General features: G+C 32.8%; 1 protein-coding gene across 3 annotated transcripts in view; it reads left to right on the top strand.

Moving 5' to 3' along the window:
- The window catches only part of dtn (transmembrane protein 132C dtn), a 286,104-nt gene that overhangs the window by 250,074 nt on the left and 22,059 nt on the right, over positions 1–13,971 (top strand). The gene's annotated exons all lie outside the window — the stretch shown is intronic.

Genomic DNA, 13,971 nt, shown 5'->3' with positions numbered 1-13,971 from the left:
ATTTAGCTGCCAGTCCTTTTAAGTTATAATGAACAAAAGACAAACGGTTTCCACGGCCACACGAAACTGTACTTTGCGCCATTGTTAGGCTTTGCCGGCATTTATAAAGCTGAGCTCTATTTATTAGAGTGTACTTAAGAGTTCGTGGGTTTGGTACAGATTTATATTATTATATTAGTATGATATATACCCCTTTTCGAAATACTTCGACGCAGTGTGTTCCTGTTTAGTGTGATCTTAATCAGTTCTGCATTCTGGATTTTTGTATAAGTGAAATTTTAAGCTTATAATGCCAATCAGTGAACAAAATTGATTTATGTATTAATTTTAAATCAAACACAGATTTTTTGAGTCTTCTAAGTTGTATTTTATTAACAAAAAAATGTAAAAAAATTATATTGTGACAATTGTTTCGCCTAGTTATGGCATTATCAAATGAATGTAATGATAATGCCATGACTAGGCGAAACAATTGTTAATACAACTTAGTAGACTCAAAAAATCTGCGTTTGATTTAAAATTAATACATAAATTAAAATGGAGTTTTACCAAACAAACGCCAATCAATAAATAACAAAATTGATCGCGGATTGCAAATTTATAACTCCTAATATATTCAAATTTATAACTCATAACTCCTGGCATATTTGACAATTCGACATGAAAAAGTTTGACAATTTATTATTATTCTATCTATCTATTTATATTAGGAATGATATACCAATGACATAGGTTGACACTTGAGATGAAACATCTATCGTTTATGGTATATGAAAGAAAATGGAAATCTGAGAATCCCGGAGCTTAAGACCTGGCATTTGGCTGGCTGAGATGATCACTTTATATACTTGAGTAACGTTCACCATTCTGCCAAGATGAGACACCAATGATATCAACTTAAGATGAAAAGAAGTATAAAACAAGAAAAAAACACTAAATCTGAAAAAAAACGGGTACCGTAGAACGGGGCTACTTAAACTTTGATGTGTTACTTGAGCCCTGTACAAAAAAAAATAGATCTGTATTTGGTCTACAATAATGAACGTATCGAAATGATTCATTGTTTCCCTGACAGGTGACACTTATTATCACGATACGTTCATTATTGTAGACCAAATACAGATTTATTTATTTTTTTTGTACTGGGCTCAAGTAACACATCAAAGTTCAAGTAGCCCCTATTGTTCTACGGTAACTGAAAAAGTACACACACACTCTAGTTTATGGTAATATGGGATATCTATGATTTTTTTCTTCAATTCTCTTAATTCAAAATTTTAATTCGAGCACCTACTGGGGGAGTACCTACTGGGGTAAGGGGTATAGAGTTCATATAGATAGTTCATGTAGGTACTACGTTATGTAAATATTTCAGTGTGTTCCCAACAGGCTTTGTAGAGAGCTTACTGCATCGAAATGTGATTGGTTCCCCCTCTTCTGGACTCCCCTTTCCCCTCTCCTATCATCCGTTGACCAATCGGCTTCGGGAAGATAAACAGAACAGCCGATAGAACCAAAATACCGGAACGTTTCGGATACTCGACCGGAAGTGATCGAGTGCACTTCCGTGAATAATAATCCGGAAAACAAAACATTTCCTTTTTGATAGATATTCACCAAATAAAGCGAGTAATTCGTATCAAGATTTTTATTGAAATGTCAAAATAGACGAAGAAATCACGCCGCTTAGGTGCAGAGGTAGGCAGAGAGAATAGAACGCCACACCATTATTTCCAAACATTCTTTGCGTTTTCCACATTAGTGCATCGCTTCACACATTCCCAGTGATTATTCTGACACATGCTCCAGTACACAATGGAGTCCTGGTACCAATTCTTACGTAAAAAAAGTTGGAAAATGAAGGATGACAGTAGACTAACGCAGTTGAAATGCGATCTTTCAGACGAACGTGCGGCAAAACGATGTATGATAGATTTTCGAATGGCGAAATAAGGTAAGAATACAAGGCTTAGATAAGCATTGTCGAAAAATTAAGAAAGGTGTGTTGAGATGGTTTGGACATGTGGAACAAATGAGTGAGGAGAGGACTGTAAAATAAATGTATGAGGTGAATGTGGTTATAAATAAAGCAGAGGAAGACCGATGATAACTTGACATGGACAAGTATATAAAATACTTGAAAGCGTTCAGGTCAGGAGTCGGAATAATTGGCACGTATGTATGAGGAGATGCATGAATATGAAAGAGGCGAAGATTGTTTCCCAAGACAGAGTGGTGTGGCATTTTATTCTCTTTGCCTACCCCTGCAGAGAGGTGGCGTGATAGTTAGTTAATAACGTATAAAAAGCTAATCGAAATTGGATAACGGAGGTGGGAAAATTTGAAAAAGATCGTATCGTTCGGCCATGTCATACATGATAACATAGACAAATAACTATTAAAAAAGTGTTGTAAAGTGTGCCCTCGGTACGGGAAAACCAATTATAATAATAACGAAACAATATTTTTTTTTTATTCCAGCTTGACTAAATGATGGGTGGACTATAGTATTATATAATGATATTCAAATAATTACCTACAAAAAGAAAAAAAACGTAAATAACGGTGAAAAAAACAAAGTAGGACAAATAATTGTAACAACATTTTGAGCGTGTCCTTATATTTGTTCACAAAATCTGGATTATCTCCAATTACAGGAGTTCATCTCACCAGATGTCTCTAGTGAAGTTCTAGTGACTCAAACACAATGTTTCAAAATTGGTTAATATATTATATATAGAACTTCCAAGAATTTGAGTAGTGTGGTTGTCAGTAATGGGTAGAATTGGTGAATGTTACACGTGTGTAAAGTGATCACTTAAACCAGCCTAAGACGGTCGTCAGCCCCGTAAATGCCCAGACTTCCATATTTTTATATTTTGAAATAGTAAATGTGTGTATAATAAAAGTAATAATGTTATTGACATCAATAAATTAACAATTAAATAGGTTTTCCCAAATAAAAGTTAAATTTAAAGTTCTTACCTATTGTCAAGTCATTAACTAAGTTATCCCGACTGAAAAAATCCTCATTTTATTTCTTCCAACAAAAGACTCGGAGCAGTTTATGTGCATTTTTATTTCCGTTCTTTCCTTCCTTCCATTCCGTCGCATTCGCCCGCTTTCTTCCGCACAACAATCCCTCTCAATCGAAGTTTATTCCTCCCATTTGCTGAGGAATGCCTTCTTATTCGAGAAATCAATTAAACTTTCGCTACGAAGCGGCTCATCGGGCGCATTTTGCCCGTATTCCACATTCCGCCATTTTGTGTCGCTCGTTTTCTTCCTTTTTCCTTTTGTGTCTTCTGGCGCCCTGTTGAGTTTAATTAAAGATTAAGAAAGTAAGATTAATTAGTCTGGGTTTGGGGAATTTCGTCACCGTTTAGTATCGTACAGAATGTTGCCTTTACAATGTGTGTAATTGTTTTTGTGACTGAACGCCGCCATGTCGCTTTGATCGCGCTGAACTGATGACTACGAACAACGGTTTTTCTTAGAATTAAATTACATCTAATTTAAAGTTCAGTCTTTCTCTTGACAGTTGTTTTTGTAACGTTTAAGTACTTATTTTAAGTGAGAACAAGGCATCTTTAAAATGTTAACACGAATAATATATTTTCAATTGCAGAAACACAACTGTTTGATCCACAACAGTGAAAAGTGTCTTAACTTCAATAGAAACTCAAAATGAGTTATAAATCAAATCAAATTATATATATTTTTGTAAATTTAAATTTTACTTTGTGAATACCACTGTTTCTTAAAATCTATTATGAAATGTGTTTTGATGCATTCCACATCCAATTGATAATGTTTACAGATAACCATTTAATAGATATCAATCACACATATCGCTCACTCCTTTCAAGAACGTCATAGATAAAAAATCGTCAATTTTCAGTTGTGCATGTTTTCGAAATGCCCAGAAAATGTACTATATCCCAGCAAAAGAGGCATATTTTAAACTTAATATTTACCCGCTACAGGGCAGAAAGTGTTATTTTTGCATTTTGAAGAAAATTTATTGCTCAATTATTTTTTTAAATATATTAAATGTTTTTCAAATGGAGAAAAAACCTTCAGGTTTTATCTTGAAAAATCTGTTGCATAGTAAAAAGTTCAATAAGTGGCTTGATATTTATTTTTAATACATTGTATTATATTTTTCAACTTTAAAAACGTTCTCCTGAAAAATCAAGTTTTTCGATTTATGACGTTCTTGAAAGGAGTGAGCGATATAACAACAATAACGTTTAAATTCTAATAATTATTAATACGAAAAGTCATAAACTGCAACATTTTGAAACAACAGAAATTCATAAATATAAAAAAAATATTGAAAATCACTAAAATCTTTTCCCTATTGTCTATGTTCCCACTGATAAAAAAGAATATATACATCAATAAATAAAAATAAGAAACAGCTCCTAACCCCTCTTCATATATGTATAATTATAAATTTGAGTTTTTTTTGTAAAATTTCAAAAAAATAGCAATTTTTAAATGTTTTATGAAAAAATACGTTTATTGTTGAATTTGTGATTTTTATGCAACGGTCTTCTGAAGCTAGAGGGTCATGAAAACATGTTTTCAGTACAAAATGTTTTCAATTATGATTCGCTCGTATTTATGGTAATTGGAGTTATGGATATGTGGAGTGAACGGATAGCGAGATAATGACTAATATGCACCATTGGGGTGCGGATAAGGTTTTTTTTTATTAATTTAAAAGTAATTTTAGTGCCTCGGCCACTTTTGTGTGCTCGAGAGATTAGATCGTGAGCTCCGTTCTCTCGTAGTAAAATTAACCTGGTTTCAGGAGCTTTTCACGAACTTGCCGGCAATTATAAATGAAGCTTTGCTATTAGCTATAAACGTCCGCCGACATAAGTAGAAGCTTGTTAAATTAGCCTTCACTTAGTTAAGCTTGGAGCTATATTTCAAGTTTGTTTGTACTATACTATACCCATCTTATTTATTGACTAGGCATTTATTTTATAAAACTCCATATTTATACTTTAAATATTCAAATCAAATGTTATTTTGTGTTTCGGCATTTACTTTGTGGTAAGACTTTATTAAATTATAAATGAAACACTTGTTTTTACCACTTAAGTATTATATTGTTACAACCACAATAGTTTTGAAGCATTTGTAGCTTCCGAAATTTGTCCTAACAATAAAATACTCAAGAAACATTTATTTAAGTTGTAATTTATTTCAATCAAACATAGATTTAAGTCTTCTATAATGCTTTATTTTTATTTTTAAAACAGTAAAACATTTTTTTTCGCCTTGTTAGGACATTTTCAAACTTAATTTGCCGAGAACTCACATGTGAAAGAGTGCGTCAATTTAATGATTTATCCGAAATTTGAGTAGTGTGGTTATCAATCATGTGTAGAACAGTGCGTGTAACACGTGTATAAAATGATTATCTAAATCAGTTTACGATAAGTCGAAAGCCCCGTAAATACCCAAAATTCTATAATCTTCTTTATCTATGTTGAGAGGTAAATCATATTGACTAGTTTATTGTTTTGGCGGATTGACCATCTCAATGCATTTCTGGATAAATATAAAATGTGAAATTCTCATAAAAACTCGTAAATGATAAAACATTTTATAAATAACTAACTTTTTACAAATAAATTCAATAATATTTTTCCAGAATATTTATTGTTTATTAAAATTTAAATATTAAACTAGTGCTTACTCTGTCACGTGTATGTATTTATAATTATTGTGTAAATCACCTCAATTTGTCGGCCAATTGGAATTAATAATGTAGTACCTTCAATTGTTAAAAAAAGGGGTAGTGAAAATGCTAGTCGCGAACAGAAAGCGTAGGTACAATACATTTTACCTGCATTTAACCGGCGCACATAAAACGTGAGAAGCTTTTGGAAACGATACAAAGCATTGAAAGCTTTAAATTCCTAGACACGGTTACACACGGAAAATTGCATTACGTACACTAGCGTCGCGTCGTCTGAGCGTGCTATAAACTAAAGTGGGTTATTATCCAAGAATTTCGAAAAATAATGGTCAGCTGTTACGTTAGGTCAGTACTTCTATACAGAGTTAATTCGTGAACCTTCAAGATCACCACTTCGAAAGCTCCCGCGATATTCCCAGGCCCAGTATAGAAGCCCTTGGTTTCCATTCAGACCTATCCATTAAAAAAAAACTTTTCATATCTATTTTTGAATCTTATAACTAACTTACTAACTAACTAACCATTACGCTGCTTCCCCGTAGAGGTAGCCAAAGAGAATATAAACACTCCACCCTGACTTTGCAAACATTATTCGCCTCTTCCACGTTTATTGCATCTACTCATACATATCGACTCCCAACCTGACCTACCTTCAAGTATTTGACATACCTGATCGTGCCTCGTTTTTCTCGGTCGTTCTCTGCTCCTTTTCCAACTGCATTTTCCACATAAATTTATTTTACCGTTCCAGTTGTAAAAACCATCTCAACACACCTTTCATAATTTTATCGATAATGCTTTGCGTTCCTTCCTTATTTCACCATTCGAACATATATTCGAACATACGTGGTTTTGCCGCACGTTTGTCTGAGAGATCGCATTTTGACTGCATATAATGTACTTTCATCCTTCTTTTTCCAACTCCATGTTTCATTTCCATACATTAGGCTGAGACGCATACTCTCAAGTCCAAGGGGGACCAAACATGGCACGTGAAGAAGAAGAAAATCCAAGAATTATATTTACATCTTTGTTTTAGTTTACAAAATTATGACGTAATAAGAGGGCAATGATTTACAGAATCTTTTAGAACTTCGATTTCGTCTTTGTAATTACCTTTTAGGAGCTTTTCACACTTCGTTCAGAAGTTTCTTTAAAAGCGAGCGCGTTGAAAAGAAATTTTGTAAACACTGCAAAGTGGGAAAAGTCGTTTATCAGATGCGTCTTGTTTGTGCGCGTTGTTTGGAGAGGGAATTCCTTTATCAAAGTTTTTTAAAGCAGATGGTGATGAATGGGGAGAAGTGCTAAGAGAGCGAAAGAAGATAAGAATGAATAAACAGGGAGTGTATTATTGGTCGGATTACGTTCATAGAAATTGTTGAATCTGATTATTTTGGACGTTTAATTGGCACGTTAACACAGAATTCAGTTTGCCTTGAAGATAAGTTTGATTTCTCTAAAGAGACGAAACATCTCATTATACTAAAGGAATATGTAGTCTGGGCACTCGCAGGAGTGACGATTTGGTGTTGGCTGGCTTGAGTGAGCTTACTTTGCACTGAAAGGATTTACTTTTCCGAAATTGAATTTTATTAAAATATTTTTTCCATTACGTGCAGTATTTCAAAAAATGTATACATGCTTAATAGTAAAATGGTTTAAAAATTTACAATAATAATGATAAAATAATGCCAAAAACATTTTTTTAAAGTTAAATTGTTTAAAAATTATTAAAATTTAAAAATTATTCAATATTTTATGTATGTATCGAAACATGTCGCTCACTCCTTTCAAGAACGTCATAAATAAAAAAACTTGATTATTCAGGAGAACGTTTTTAAAGTTTAAAAATATAATGAAATGTATTGAAAATAAATATCAATCCACTTATTGAACTTTTTACTGTGTAACAGATTTTTTTAGGTAAAACCTGAAGGTTTTTTCTCCATTTGAAAAATAATTAGTATGTTTAAAAAAATAACTAAACAATACCTTTTCTTCAAAATGCAAAAACAACACTTTCTGCCCTGTAGCGGGTAAATATTAAGTAAAAATATGCCACTTTTGCTGGGATATAGTGCATTTTCTGGACATTCCGAAAACATGCACAACTGAAAATTGACGATTTTTGATTTATGACGTTCTTCAAAGGAGTGAGCTATGTGTCACAATACATTTAAGAAACAGTGGTATTTATCAAGTAAAAATTAAAACAAAAAATTTTATTTTTGCTTGAAGCGATACGATATTACGATTTGCGAACATGATCTCTAAATTACTGGAAAAGTATTAAATTGGTTGTGTTTTTTTATTGAGTAATCCCAAAAGGCTGATCGGAAATAGAGGTATAATCTCCAGTAACATATTATTCTGTATTTTATATGTGCATCTAGACAATTCGAAATGTGCATTCTGCAGCAATAAAACCTGCTGCCGAGAGACTTGTAAACTAGAAAATGCAGGTGGATTTCGTGAAGGATATCTCACCCCCTGTACACTTGAACCTACCCTTTACTGCTTAGAGATTTAGAATGAAAAACAAATGCTTGAAAATTTACGATGCTTTCGGACTGTTGGGAGCTCTCGAAGGAAAATGCCTTTTGTGTAGCTATTTTTGGGGAAAACTGTTTTTAAAATTGACATGATTTCGCACATGCCATACAGTAGGTATTATATTAGTAGTGTCACGATTTTTTTTTCTGGGGTAATACGACTGCCATACAATAAGGTCACATGGCTTAATCTCCTAACGGGCTCTTTTTTTTTTTTCTTATTCAAACAAATGTGTTTTCTACTTCTTCTTCTTTCTGTGCCACTTCTAACGAAGATCGGCAATCATCATGGCTATCATCAATTTTGATGCTGCAGCTCGGTGCTTCTGCCAAACCATTGTCTTTTTTTTCAGCCATGATGTCCTTCGGCGTCCTTGAGTTCTTCGCCCCTCAATCTTTCCTTGTATGATTAGGTGGAGAAGACGATATTTTTCATTTCTCATGACGTGTCCGAAGTAAATCAGCTTTCTCTGCTTATTCGAAGGTGTTTAAAACAATGAAACTTCAACAATGATTTTATATATTTGGATATATATATATATATATATATATATATATATATATATATATATATATATATATATATATATATATATATATATATATATATATATATATATATATATATATATATATATATATATATGTATATATATATATATATATATATATATATATATATATATATATATATATATATTTATATATATATATATATTTATATATATATATATATATATATATATATATATATATATATATATATATATATATATATATATATATATATATCTATATATATATATATATATTTATATATATATATATATATATATTTAGATCAGAAAAATAATACTTAATTAACTTACCAACTAAATCTAACTAAAACCATCAAGCCGTTTCCCAGCCGGGAAGCAGAGAAAATAGACCGCTACGCCAACCTGTCTGTGCAAACAATCTTCGCCTCTTCTACATTCATGCGAATCCTTATACATTCCCGCCGATCATTCCAACCTCTGAGCTGACAACTTTCAAGTATTTGAAATACTTGTTCATTACTTCTTCCGCTTATATTTCCAACTACATTCGCTTAAAAAAACGTCGTTTTGCCACTCATTCGTCAATGGCAAAACATGGATTGATACATCGCTCACTCCTTTCAACAACGTTATATATCAAAAATCGTCAATTTTCAGTTGTGCATGTTTTCGAAACGCCCAGAAAATGTACTATATCCCAGCAAAAGCGGCATATTTTTAACTTAATATTTACCCGCTACAGGGCAGAAAGTGTTGTTTTTGCATTTTGATGAAAAGGCATTGTTTAATTATTGTTTCAAATATACTAAATATTTTTCAAATGGAGAAAAAACATTCAGGTTTTACCTAAAAAGATCTGTTGCACAGTAAAAAGTTCAAAAAGCGGCTTGATGTTTATTTTTAATACATTGTATTATATTTTTGAACTTTAAAAACAATCTCCTGAAAAATCTAGTTTTTTATATATATGACGTTGTTGAAAGGAGTGAGCGATATTAAAAAGGATAACATCCTACTGCAAAGTTTTTCATGGTCTTTCTCTGCTTCTATTTCCAACACTACACCATTTTTTAAAACGGTTGAACTAAGATATCATAAAAGACCCTCAGTGAATCACAAAGTAATAAAATTATACATTTATATTTTTTCCCCTACGTACAATATGGCTGGGTGTTTATATCAAATATTGCTTATGAAAACTTTTTATTCGGTTACTGAATGTATTTATGGTAAATTGGTTTTCGAATCCAGGTAATAATTGGATTTCCGCACTGAATTGCAAATGGCAATGTACTTATCTCACACAATGTCGATATAAAAATTGAATTGAATATTGAGCCCAGAGATATGATTTTGTTTTGATTATATTTCATGGTTATTTACGCCGCAAAATTTAATGAGAATTGGTACTTATTATAATAATTTGTTTTGTAAAATAATATTTTCCGTATGATTTCCGTTGGATTGATATTTTGGTTATGAAATACGGTTAGATTAATGCTTTGGTTATGAAGTACGTTGGATAAATATTTTGTTTATGAAGTTTATTTTTTTAATACTATAGTTATTAAGTACGTTTAATTAATGTTTTGGTTATGAAATAAGTTGAATTGATATTTTGGTTATGAAGTACGTTAAGTTAATATTTTGGTTATGAAGTAAGTTGGATTAATGTTTTCGTTGTGAAGTACGTTGGATTAATGTTTTGGTTATGGAGTACGTTGAATTAATATTTTGTTTATGAAGTATATTTTATAAATACTATAGTTATAAAGTACGTTGAATGGTTATGAAGAACGTTGAGTTAATATTTTGATTATTAAGTAAGTTGGATTAATGTTTTGGTTATGAAGTAAGTTGGGTTAATATTAATGTTTTCGTTGTGAAGTAAGTTGGATTAATATTTTGGTTATGGAGTACGTTGAATTAATATTTATACAATTAATATTTTGTCCATGAAGTACGTTGAATTAATATTAAGTTTATGAAGTGCATTTTATAAATACTATAGTTATAAAGTACGTTGAATGGTTATGAAGTACATAGGTACGTTGAGTTAATATTTTGGTTGTGAAGTTCGTTAAATTAATACTTTAGTTATCAAGTATGTAAGATTGATATTTATCGGTATATCCTACAAAAGTGATCACCAATTAATTTTAAATATGAAGAAAAACAGTCGAGAACGCATCTTTGATAAGTCACGTGTCTTCAAACTGCTTTCGATATAAATTATTCTCTTCAGTTTGGCTTGATAACCGGAAGTAACATTAATCTAGCTCATTTTGAAACCGCTTCAATCAATTAACTAATCATCCTACTTCAATAAACCAGGCACCAATAAATGCCTCCTTCATACACTTCAATGAAAATTTATACCCAATTAACTTGAATTTTGATATTGGTTACAAGAGATCGCTTTACGCGGAAGTTCAGATTTAATTAAGAACACTTCTCGAAGTATTACGAATACAGAGTAAAATACATTTGTGGACGTCCTCACCAAAAAGTTACATTGCCAATATTGCACAAAAATCCTTTAAATGCAAATCTGTTATGTTTACTGTATTCTTTCGAAATCTTAATTAAAGTTGCGACAAAACGTGACCGATCTCGTGTTAAACCAATATAAAATCATTAAATCGCACTAAAACGTAACAATTTTACAAGCTAGAATTCCTGACTAAAGGAATAACCCGCAAAGCCTCTATTAGAGTCTTGTCTGCAGGTAGGATAGTTAGGATAGGGAAGGTAAATGTGAAAATACATCACAAACACCCAGACCAATTGAAAATAAATCTTAAAATCAGTTATAATGGAAATGTCACGCTTTGATGAGGACCTCCACATTTGTCTGCGATATAACGTTTTGTTTGTTTTCTCCGTAGTATAGACGCCACACCGCAAAATTTGGGTAAGTTGGAACACCTACACATCGTATCTTCCGGATTCTAGGGTGGGATGGGGTAACATTGATCCCGGGGCAAGATCGCGCTTGATTAAGCCTCGCTGCTAGTCGGAACTTGTAAACGTTATTGGCGGTGTTTCCGCCACGGGTCCAAAGTTAGTTTGTTCCTGTTAAAACTTAGGGTCCCACTTATTGGCAAAAGTTGTGCACAGTTTCTGGCACCAAGGCGCGTCGCTTTAGCAGCGGAATCTGAGCAAACTTTTAAGTGATTTCATTGTTTATTTACGGACGTTTCGATACTCTAAGAAGCAGTTCTCGTATTTTGAGCTGGTCGTAGGCCTTGAGTAATTATTACACATTAACCCTTACCACTCATTTATTCCAAAAACGGATTTTTTTACAAAAAATGTTAGTAATGTTAGTATAATACCACTCACCGAGATTTTTATCTACCGGTTTTGAGACGTACTCGTCTCTTCGTCGCGAAACAATCACTAAATCAGCATGCCAACAATAATACACGTTACTACATTCACACACTTACAGTTTACAACTACACAAATGTTAATCACATGCGTTTTTGGTCGACCCGAGGATCAACTTTGCAATGCACTAAATCTTGCAGAACAACATATACTAAAGGCCGAGGTCTGACATGTGCTGTAGGCCTTGAGTAATTAAGTAAATCTTCATAATGTTGCACTAGATGTACTTGGAGCCCTTCAGTTGTCAGCTCTTCTTGGTGTTCTTCAATAAGCTCCCCCACATCCCCCTTCGTTCGTAGTGCGAATCGAGGTACGTTGTATGGGTCGCGTAATGGACGATAGAAAGTTCGTTGTGCGCAGCGTTCGTTATGCGAGGCATTATGTATTTTAGAAATTACGCCATGTAAAACTGAGCCAAAGTCGACATCAGAGTTTGCGTAATAAATACGATGCCGAGCCACACTCGATATGGGAGTGGAAGGGTTAAGATATTAAATTATTTGTCAGGCTTGCGCGATGATACAACATCTCGTTTATACAGTTCATGGTCAAAAAATTACATTTATGTCTTTTTTATTAGTATTTTGATGACACCAACATTGTAATAAAAAAGTATCAAGTAATAGAATCTCAATATGGATGAAGGAGAATATGGAAGTCTGGGTATTTTCAGTGCTCACACATTAGTGATTTTTCAAACTAATATTTATTTAAACTTTAAAAAATGTGCCACAAAGTATCTGCTAAAAACATTCAAGAAATAATATTTATTTGCCTACCCTGGACTGATACTTGACGCCATGGATTTTTTTTCGATTTTTTTTATTTATTTATTTATTAAGATTTGTAGATCAATTAGTGGATCCTGGTTACTTCTAACTAAATACACTTTTTAATTTCTACTGTGTTAGAAAAGGAGAAATTTAATTTTTGGTGCTAAACGTATTTATAATACAAAAAGCTGCTGGCGTAGTAAATGAAATTGACCATTTGCGAAATAAAGAAACTCATCAGTTCGCCTGTCGTCTTTAAATAATTATTTTCTCCAAATAAAGTGAAGCTAGAGACAGGAGGTTAATATAAAACCATGGTACTACAGCTCACAATAAAACATTCTCATTTCGTGGTCACAGAGAAATTCTTGTGTTTTTGCTCATTCGAAATTCTCTCACGTAAACGATCATTTTTTTGCTCCAATTTGCCTTTTAAGATAGGAAGTGTATAGTATGATACATAAATGTTGTGGATGTTCCAAAAAAAAATATATGCACTATTTGTATCCACCTATTTCTGTTTGTCCACCTCCGTAGCGCAGTGGTCAGTGCGTTTGGCTACCGTGCTGGAGGTCCCGGGTTCGATTCCCAGGGGGGTCAAAATAAATATGGCCGATTCTCACTCTCATATTTATTTAATATCACCCTGGACTGGTACAAGAAGCGCAGGACTCATCACCTTGCCTTCATGCAATTAACGATCAAGATAACACTGTGTCACTACGATGCAGTGCCCTATGCACCATTGGGTGCGGATAAGGGTTAAAAGAAGATTTCTGTTATCCGCCCAGTTGTTGATATATCCGACCTACACATCGAGAGTTCGTTTAGTGATTAGCCTTTTGGCATGCTTATTACTCGGATGGATCTGATGTTAGAATCAAATCCGAGCCTTTTAAAAAAATTAACCTTTCCTGCGAATGCGCTTTAAATTTTACATTGATATCTTGTCGGCCTGGGGATGCGGTTTTTTAAAACGTATCCACAAGGCAAAA

This window comes from Brachycentrus maculatus, unplaced genomic scaffold (genome assembly GCF_059751285.1).
Source record: "Brachycentrus maculatus isolate JH-2025_06_01 unplaced genomic scaffold, ASM5975128v1 h1tg000091l, whole genome shotgun sequence".
Taxonomy (NCBI): Eukaryota; Metazoa; Arthropoda; class Insecta; order Trichoptera; family Brachycentridae; genus Brachycentrus; species Brachycentrus maculatus.
Note: the sequence above shows the minus strand (reverse complement) of the source record. Positions and strands in the feature narration are given on the sequence as shown.